The sequence below is a fragment of the Neophocaena asiaeorientalis genome, unplaced genomic scaffold (genome assembly GCF_003031525.2).
Source record: "Neophocaena asiaeorientalis asiaeorientalis breed wild unplaced genomic scaffold, Neophocaena_asiaeorientalis_V1.1 scaffold110, whole genome shotgun sequence".
Classification (NCBI taxonomy): domain Eukaryota; kingdom Metazoa; phylum Chordata; class Mammalia; order Artiodactyla; family Phocoenidae; genus Neophocaena; species Neophocaena asiaeorientalis.
In genome coordinates, this window is record NW_020175053.1 from 7,504,811 (window position 1) to 7,514,564 (window position 9,754).

Genomic DNA, 9,754 nt, shown 5'->3' on the forward strand with positions numbered 1-9,754 from the left:
ACAGAAGAACTTGGAGTAATATGTGTAGATCCTCTCCCCTCCAGGAGGTGGGACTCAATCTCTCCCAGCCCCCACACCTTGCAGGCAGGCTGAACTTAGAGACTTGCTTCAAAAGAACAGAATGTGGGCCTCCCTGGTGGCGCAGTGGTTGAGAGCCCGCCTGCCAATGCAGGGGACACGGGTTCGTGCCCCAGTCCGGGAAGATCCCACATGCCGCAGAGTGGCTGGGCCTGTGAGCCATGGCCGCTGAGCTGCCCGTCTGGAGCCTGTGCTCCGCAACGGGAGAGGCCAACAGTGAGAGGCCTGCATACCACAAGAAACAAAAACAAAACAAAAGAACAGCATGTGAAGAGGGAAGGACAGTAACTTTACAGTGGAGAAGCCTGGCAGATACCACCTCCACCAGGCGATCAGTTACCACTACCAGTGACGTCATGTGGACACTGTGACTCCCTGATAGGATGAGGCGAGAAAGGCAGCTCATCTCTGTGATTTTCTTTCCCCAAACCTGTAACCCCAGGCTAATTGTGAGAAGAACATCAGACAAACCCAAGTTGAGGGATATTCTACAAAATACTTGATGAGTACTCTTTAAGTCATGAAAAGAAAAGTGAGAAAACAGTCACAGAGAGACAGGCAGACATAACAACTAAATGCATGTAGTACCCTGGATTGGATCCTGGAACAGAAAAAGGAAATCAGTGGAAAAGCAAATTCCAAGTAAAGTCTGAAATTTCTTTATACTAATGCTGGTTTCTCAGTTTTGATAAGCGCATACAGTAATGTAAGATGTTAATATCAAGGGAAACAGAAACTGGGTGGGGGCTTACGGGAACCCTCTGCACTATCCTGGCAACTTTTCTGTAAACCTAAAATTATTCCAACATAAAAGTTTATCTGAAGAAGGTCTTCCACTAAATTATACCTCCAAAATTGATGACATAATTATAATTAACATGTAGAAAATATGGGCTTAATTTAATAAGTAGAAGGAAACATAAACATTTCATAATTATCTACTTTAACCCCCCATAAAAATAAAAATGAATGCCCAATGGAACAAAAATATTCCTAAAAAGGTAACTGAAAACTTTACCTAATTGAACTTTAAGTTATGTTCCACCTCAATCATTTGACAAACATTTACTAAATACCCAATATAGGCTAAATCTCACTGCAGACTGAAATAAATAGAACATCATCCCACCTGCCTTTCTCCCTTTGAGCATCCTTAAGAATAGGGATGATATTTGAAGGTATTTACTGCAAAACTACCTAAAAGAACAAAACCTATATTGCCAAACATAAGGATTAATACATTATGGAATATTTATATATAATATATATATAAATATATATAACATATATAATATTTATATATGCAGCCATTAAACTAAGTATGAAGATTGTATTAACTAAAGGTAAGATTCAAAATAAACCAACAGACTGCAGCTTAAAAATATTTATCTAGAAGAGGCAATATACAGAACAAGCTAGGATGATGGGACCATGAGTGATTTAAAATGTAATTTAAATTGTATTTTGTCTTACTATTTCTGTCTATTCTATTGGGAGAAAAAAATAACCAGTGAGGGGTAGGTAATATAAGATAAGGCAGCTTGAAGGAAATAACTTGAGTTTTTAAATGAGTTCCTAAAGTTCTAAATACCTTCACAGGCTTTTGCTTCTTAACTTAAAAAACCAGACAGTATTTATGAAATAACAGTTTTCTGACACCCAGCAACAGGCAACACAGGCCAGCAAGCTGAGCCCTGTGACTGCCTCAGCTTACAGCCTGGAGTTACCAGGTTTCAGTAAAGAGAAGGGAAACCCAAATGGAGCCTGGTAGTCTCCCTGAGTTGAGACAGAATTCGAGATCTGGAGAGTCCAACTCAGAATTTCTGCGGCTGAGTACAGGAGAGGAGAACTTCAGAGAAGGTTGGGGAGATCCGCAGAGGGTTCCCTCTGAGTGTCCAGCTGATAATGATCAGAGCTTGTGCATGATCAAATTCCAAGGCTGGGGAAGGAGCCACCAGAGAGGAGCAGATGGACTAATCCATGTGGAAAAAGGCTGGGAACAGTTCCTCTTCTACCACTTTTCCAGTAAAGACCTCCTCATACCAGGACAAAAAACTGAGTCCTCAGAAAGGTGTTGACTCAGTACTGGGGCTAAATTAGTCTTTGACTAAAGGCTATTCTGGACTAAATGCCTAAAAGAGAGCTAAAATGCTTAAAAGAGAGCTTTCAAGGGATCAAAGTGTTCCAAGTAACTTAACTGCATCCCAGAAAAAAAAGTCCCAAAGTATTTAAAGAAATACCAAAAAAAGCCCTAGCACTCAATGTAAAATCCAGTGTCTTGCATCCAATCAACATCCAAACCCCCCCCCCCCGCAAAAAATAAAAAAAACCCAGGAACTATATTCAAAACCTTGCAATAACCTATAATGGAAAAGAATCTGAAAAAAATATAAATATTGAATATAATGAATCACTTTGCTGTACATCTGAAATACGGTTAATCAGTAAAAACAACAGCCACAAAACAAAAAAGCAGGAAAATACAATCTATAATGAAGAGAAAAGCCAATAAAAAAAACATACCTAGGAAGTAGAGATGATAGAATTAGTAGACAATCATGTGTACTGGTATAAATATACTCCATATGCTCGTGAACGTAGAGCACAATATAAAGAGAGAAGTGGAAGGTATAAAAAAGACTCAAAATGAACTTCTAGAGATGAAAAAAATACAATGGTTGAAATTAGCAAGAGATTATACACTGAAGAAAAACCTGGTGACCTAGAAGACACAGCAGTAGAATCTAGCCAAAATGTAATGCAATGGAGACATCGGGGGTAACAGAGCACCAGCGAGCTGTGGGACAAGGTCAAGGAGATTAACATACATTTAATTGGAGTCTAACAACTTCACATGTACAAAATGCGAGGGAAAGTAAATATTTCTAGAAAAGTGTTAAATGTCAAGGAAAAAAGAAACATACAAGTGCTCTCTCTACACTGGTTTCCAACTTAGCAACAGGCACCACTTAGTAGCTGAGATTGTCATTACAACAGAGAGTGAAAACTTATGCTGATGCCCAAGTATTAGCTGAGAGAAGCTGCATTCAGATACCTATGGTATTAAGCTCTGAGATTATAAAAGAATTATTTTCGGATTCCCACTTGGACATACAGAAATAATTTGATATATTATGGACTCTGAGAAACAGAGGAGCCATTTCAAATCTACTACGTTTGCCAGCTGGAATGACAGCAGTCTTGCATGTGAAGGGAAAAAAAGGCCTGCTCCAAATTGCTCCACGAAAGCTGTACCCTTTATTCTTTAAAAAAGCATTATTCCAAAATTTCAGGATTTCTAGTTATTTGGTTATTAGAGTTTAGGAAAGAACCTTTATTCTTAAGACTATTCATTTGAATAGCTTTACTCTTGTGGTATAGTTCCCTTTCACTGTTAGAAGTTCTCTGATCGTGTCTCATAAAATTGACATTCCCCCGTCATCCTGAACTTTCCTGCTTTTTTTCTAGGTATATCTGGGTCTGTCCATGGCCCTGATAGCAGGGTGCTCAGCATGGTCACTACTCTCCAGTGCTGGTGGTGCCCACACCAGCTCCACTTCCAATTTGGCTACTGCATTCTCACACACACTCCAAGGCTGTGGGGTGTGAGGAGCCACCCACAGGGCTGGCTTGTACTGCCAATTCTTCACACCCTCGACTCCTGATCACACCTCCTCCTCTCAAAGTCATACTTACTACAGTGCAAACAGCAACAACAGTTAACAGGGTTGATGCAGTACTTTCAAGTCTTGTTTCCCCCAGGTCAAGACTTTTATTTTTGATGTATATTACATATGAGGCATATTTTCACTTTACATCATGTTTACTCACAATTACTGATATATTGTGTTGTCTTGTTTCTTATATGGACATCACTCAAGATATTTATAGTTGGGTGGTGATAATAAAAAGAAATCTTATGAACAATTCTTATTTAATAATATCTACAACTTATTGAGTGTTTACTATGTGTCAGACATTGCTCTATGTTAATATCTGTGAACCTCTTTCAGAAGGTGGTATTTATTTAAGGTGGGTTAGAAAGCACAGCAGGGTTTAATAGGCAGTCTATGAGGAAAGGCTTGCAGAAGAAAGTAGCCACAGGAACTAAAGCATGGAAGGCTGGGTACAAGTGCAAAGCTGTCCAGTACAGCTGGAGTTTAGAGCTCATCTGGGCGAAAAGCAAAAGGTCACACAAAGAAAGCTGAGAAATCTGTACTTTATTCTTTTTTTTTAATTTTAAAATTTTATTTATTTTTTTATACAGCAGGTTATTAGTCATCAATTTTATACACATCAGTGTATACATGTCAATCCCAACTGCCCAATTCATCTCACCACCCCCACCCCTGCAGCTTTCCCCCCTTGGTGTCCATACGTTTGTTCTCTACATCTGTGTCTCAATTTCTGCTCTGCAAACAGGTTCACCTGTACCATTTTTCTAGGTCCCACATATACGCGTTAATATACGATATTTGTTTTTCTCTTTCTGACTTAATTCACTCTGTATGACAGTCTCTAGATCCATCCACGTCTCAACAAATGACCCAACTTCTTTCCTTTTTATAGCTGAGTAATATTCCACTGTATATATGTACCACATCTTCTTTATCCATTCGTCTGTCGATGGGCATCTAGGTTGCTTCCATGACCTGGCTATTGTAAATAGTGCTGCAATGAACATTGGGGTGCATGTGTCTTTTTGAATTATGGTTTTCTCTGGGTATATGCCCAGTAGCGGGATTGCTGGATCATATGGTAATTCTATTTTTAGATCTTTAAGGAACCTCCATACTGTTCTCCATAGTGGCTGTATCAATTTACATTCCCACCAACAGTGCAAGAGGGTTCCCTTTTCTCCACATCCTCTCCAGCATTTGTTGTTTGTAGATTTTCTGATGATGCCCATTCTAACTGGTGTGAGGTGATCCCTCATTGTAGTTTTGATTTGCATTTCTCTGGTAATTAGTGATGCTGAGCAGCTTTTCATGTGCTTCTTGGCCATCTGTATGTCTTCTTTGGAGAAATGTCTATTTAGGTCTTCTGCCCATTTTTGGATTGGGCTGTTTGTTTTCTTAATATTGAGCTGCATGAGCTGTTTATATATTTTGGAGAGTAATCCTCTGTCCGTTGATTCATCTGCAAGTATTTTCTCCCATTCTGAGGGTTGTCTTTTGATCTTGTTTATGGTTTCCTTTGCTGTGCAAAAGCCTTTGAAGTTTCATTAGGTCCCATTTGTTTATTTTTGTTTTTATTTCCATTACTCTAGGAGGTGGATCAAAAAAAAAATCTTGCTGTGATTTATGTCAAAGAGTGTTCTTTCTATGTTTTCCTCCAAGAGTTTTACAGTGTCCCGTCTTACATTTAGGTCTCGAATCCATTTTGAGTTTATTTTTGTGTATGGTGTTAGGAAGTGTTCTGATTTCGTTTTTTTACATGTTTTGCCAGCACTACTTATTGAAGAGACTGTCTTTTCTCCATTGTATATCCTTGCCTCCTTTCTCATAGATTAGTTGACCAGAGGTGCATGGGTTTATTTCTAGGCTTTCTATCTTGTTCCATTGATCTGTGTTTCGGTTTTTGTACCAGTACCATATTGTCTTGATGACTGCAGCTTTGTAGTATAGTCTGAAGTCAGGGAGTCTGATTCCTCCAGCTCCGTTTTTTTCCCTCAAGACTGTTTTGGCTATTCGAGGTCTTTTGTGTCGCCATACAAATTTTAAGATTTTTTGTTCTAGTTCCGTAAAAAATGCCATGGGTAATTTGACAGGGATTGCATTGACTGTAGATAGCTTTGGGTAGTATAGTCATCTTCACAATATTGATTCTTCCAACCCAAGATCATGGTATGTCTCTCCATCTGTTGGTATCATCTTTAATTTCTTTCATCAGTCTTATAGTTTTCTGCACACAGGTCTTTTGTCTCCCTAGGTAGGTTTATTCCTAGGCATTTTATTCTTTTTGCAATGGTAACTGGGAGTGTCTCCTTAATTTCTCTTTCAGATGTTTCATCATTAGTGTATAGGAATACAAGAGATTTCTGTGCATTAATTTTGTATCCTGCAACTTTACCAAATTCATTGATCAGCTCTAGTAGTTTTCTGGTGGCATTCTCTATGCATAGTATCATGTCATCTGCAAACAGTGACAGTTTTACTTCTTCTTTTCCAATTTGCATTCCTTTTATTTTTCTTCTCTGATTGCCATGGCTAGGACTTCCAAAACTATGTTGAATAATAGTGATGAGAGTGGATATCCTTGTCTCATTCCTGATCTTAGAGGAAATGCTTTCAGTTTTTCACCATTGAGAATGATGTTTGCTGTGGGTTTGTCGTATATGGCCTTTATTACGTTGAGGTAGGTTCCCTCTATGCCCACTTTCTGGAGGGTTTTTTAGCATAAATTGGTGTTGAATTTTGTCAGAAATTTTTTTCTGCATCTATTGAGATGATTATATGGTTTTTCTTCTTCAATTTGTTCATGTAGTGTATCACATTGACTGATTTGCATATACTGAAGAATCCTTGCATCCCTGGGATAAATCCCACTTGATCATGGTGTATGATCCTTGTAATGTGCTGTTGGATTCTGTTTGCTAGTATTCTGTTGAGGATTTTTATGATTGTTTTTGCCACATGCCATACGTTTTGGATCATTGTGTTTTCGTTGTCATTTGTCTCTAGGTTTTTTTGTTTTTTTGTTGGTTTTTTTTGCGGTATGCAGGCCTCTCACTGCTGTGGCCCCTCCTGTTGCGGAGCACAGGCTCTGGATGCACAGGCTCAGCGGCCATGGCCCACGTGTCCAGCTGCTCCGCGGCACGTGGGATACTCCCAGATCAGGGCACGAACCCGCGTCCCCTGCATCGTCAGGCGGACTCTCAACCACTGCGCCACCAGGGAAGCCTTCTAAGTACTTTTTGATTTCCTCTTTGATTTCTTCAGTGATCTCTTGGTTATTTAGTAACGTATTGTTTAGCCTCCATGTGTTTGTGTTTTTTATGTTTTTTCCCCTGTAATTGATTTCTAATCTCATAGCGTTGTGGTCAGAAAAGATGCTTGATACGATTTCAATTTTCTTAAATTTACTGAAGCTTGATTTGCGACCAAGATGTGATCTATCCCGGAGAATGTTCTGTGCACACTTGAGAAGAAAGTGTAATCTGCTGTTTTTGGATGGAATGTCCTAGAATTATCAATTAAATCTATCTGGTCTATTGTGTCATTTAAATTAAAGCTTGTGTTTCCTTATTTCTTTTGTGTCTGGATGATCTGTCCATTGGTATAAGCGAGGTGTTAAAGTCCCCCACTATTAATTGTGTTACTGTCGATTTCCTTTTATAGCTGTTAGTAGTTGCTTTATGTATTGAGGTCCTCCTATGTTGGGTAAACATATATTTGTAATTGTCATATCTTCTTGGATTGACCTCTTGATCATTATGTAGTGTCCCTCCTTGTCTCTTGTAACATTCTTTAAAGTGTATTTTATCTGATATTGAGTATTGCTACTACAGCTTTCTTTTGATTTCCATTTGCATTGAATATCTTTTTCCACCCCCTCACTTTCAGTCTGTATGTGTCCCTAGGTCTGAAGTGGGTCTCTTGTAGACAGCATATAGATGGGTCTTGTTTTTGTATCCATTCAGCAAGCCTGTGTCTTTTGGTTGGAGCATTTAATCCATTCATGTTTAAGGTAATTATCGATATGTATGTTCCTATGACCATTTTCTTAATTGTTTTGGGTTTGTTTTTGTAGGGCCTTTTCTTCTCTTGTGTTTCCCACTTAGAGAAGTCCCTTTAGCTTTCGTTGTAGAGCTGGTTTGGTGGTGCTGAGTTCTCTTAGCTTTTGCTTGTCTGTAAAGCTTTTGATTTCTCCATCGAATGTGAATGAGATCCTTGCTGGGTAGAGTAATCTTGGTTGTAGGTTCTTGCCTTCCATCACTTTAAGTATATCATGCCACTCCCTTCTGGCTTGTAGAGTTTCTGCTGAGAAATCAGCTGTTAATCTTATGGGCATTCCCTTGTATGTTATTTGTCATTTTTCCCTTGCTGCTTTCAATAATTTTTCTTTGTCTTTAATTTTTGCTAATTTGATTACCATGTGTCTCGGCGTGTTTCTCCTTGGGTTTATCCTGTATGGGACTCTCTGTGCTTCCTGGGCTTGGGTGGCTACTTCCTTTCCCATGTTAGGGAAGTTTTCAACTATAATCTCCTCAAATATTTTCTCTGGTCCTTTCTCTCTCTCTTCCCTTTCTGGGATCCCTATAATGCGAATGTTGTTGTGTTTAATGTTGTCCCAGAGGTCTCTTAGGCTGTGTCTTCATTTCTTTTCATTCTTTTTTCTCTATCCTGTTCCGCAGCAGTGAATTCCACCATTCTGTCTTCCAGGTCACTTATCTGTTCTTCCGCCTCAGTTGTTCTGCTATTGATTCCTTCTAGTGTAGTTTTCATTTCAGTTATTGTATTGTTCATCTCTGTTTGTTTGTTCTTTAATTCTTCTAGGTCTTTGTTAAACATTTCTTGCATCTTCTCGATCTTTGCCTCCATTCTTTTTCCCAGGTCCTGGATCATCTTCACTATCGTTATTGTGAATTCTTTTTCTGGAAGGTTGCCTGTCTCCACTTTATTTAGTTGTTTTTCTGGGGTTTTATCTTGGTCCTTCATCTAGTACATAGTCTTCTGCCTTTTCATCGTCTATCTTTCTGTGAATGTGGTTTTGTTCTACAGGCTGCAGGATTGTAGTTCTTCTTGCTTCTGCTGTCTGCCTTCTGGTGGATGAGGCTATCTAAGAGGCTTGTGCAAGTTTCCTGATGGGAGGGACTGGTGGTGGGTAGAGCTGACTGTTGCTCTGGTAGGCAGAGCTCAGTAAAACTTTAATCTGCTTGACTGATGTTGGTTGGGGCTGGGTTCCCTCCTGTTGGTTGTTTGGCCTGAGGCAACCCAACACTGGAGCCTACCTGGCCTCGTTGGTGGGGCTAATGGCTGACTCTGAGAGGGCTCACGCCAAGAAGTACTTCCCAGAACTTCTGCTGTCAGTGTCCTTGTCCCCACAGTGAGCCACAGCCACCCCCCGCCTCTGCAGGAGACCCTCCAACACTAGCAGGTAGGTCTGGTTCAGTCTTCCCTTGGGTCACTCTTTCCCCTGGGTCCCAATGCACACACTACTTTGTGTGTGCCCTCCAAGAGTGGAGTCTCTGTTTCCCCCAGTCCTGTCGAAGTCCTGCAATCAAATCCCACTAGCCTTCAAAGTCTGATTCTCTAGGAATTCCTCCTCCCGTTGCCGGATCCCCAGGTTGGGAAGCCTGACGTGGGGCTCAGAACCCTCACTCCAGTGGGTGGACTTCTGTGGTGTAAGTGTTCTCTGGTCTTCTGGTGGATGAGTCTGGAGTCACCCACCCAGCGGTTATGGGATTTGATTTTACTGTGATTGTGCCCCTCCTACCGTCTCACTGTGGCTGCTTCTTTGTCTTTCGATGCGGGGTATCTTTTTTGGTGAGTTCCAGTGTCTTCCTGTCAATGACTGTCCCGCAGCTAGTTGTGATTCTGGTGTTCTGACAAGAGGGAGTGAGAGCACGTCCTTCTACTCCGCCATCTTGGTTCAGGCTCTAAATTCCTTTAGTAAAGACAATTCCCAAATCTGTACTTTATTCTGATAACAGAAAGAATTCTCCAGCCACGAG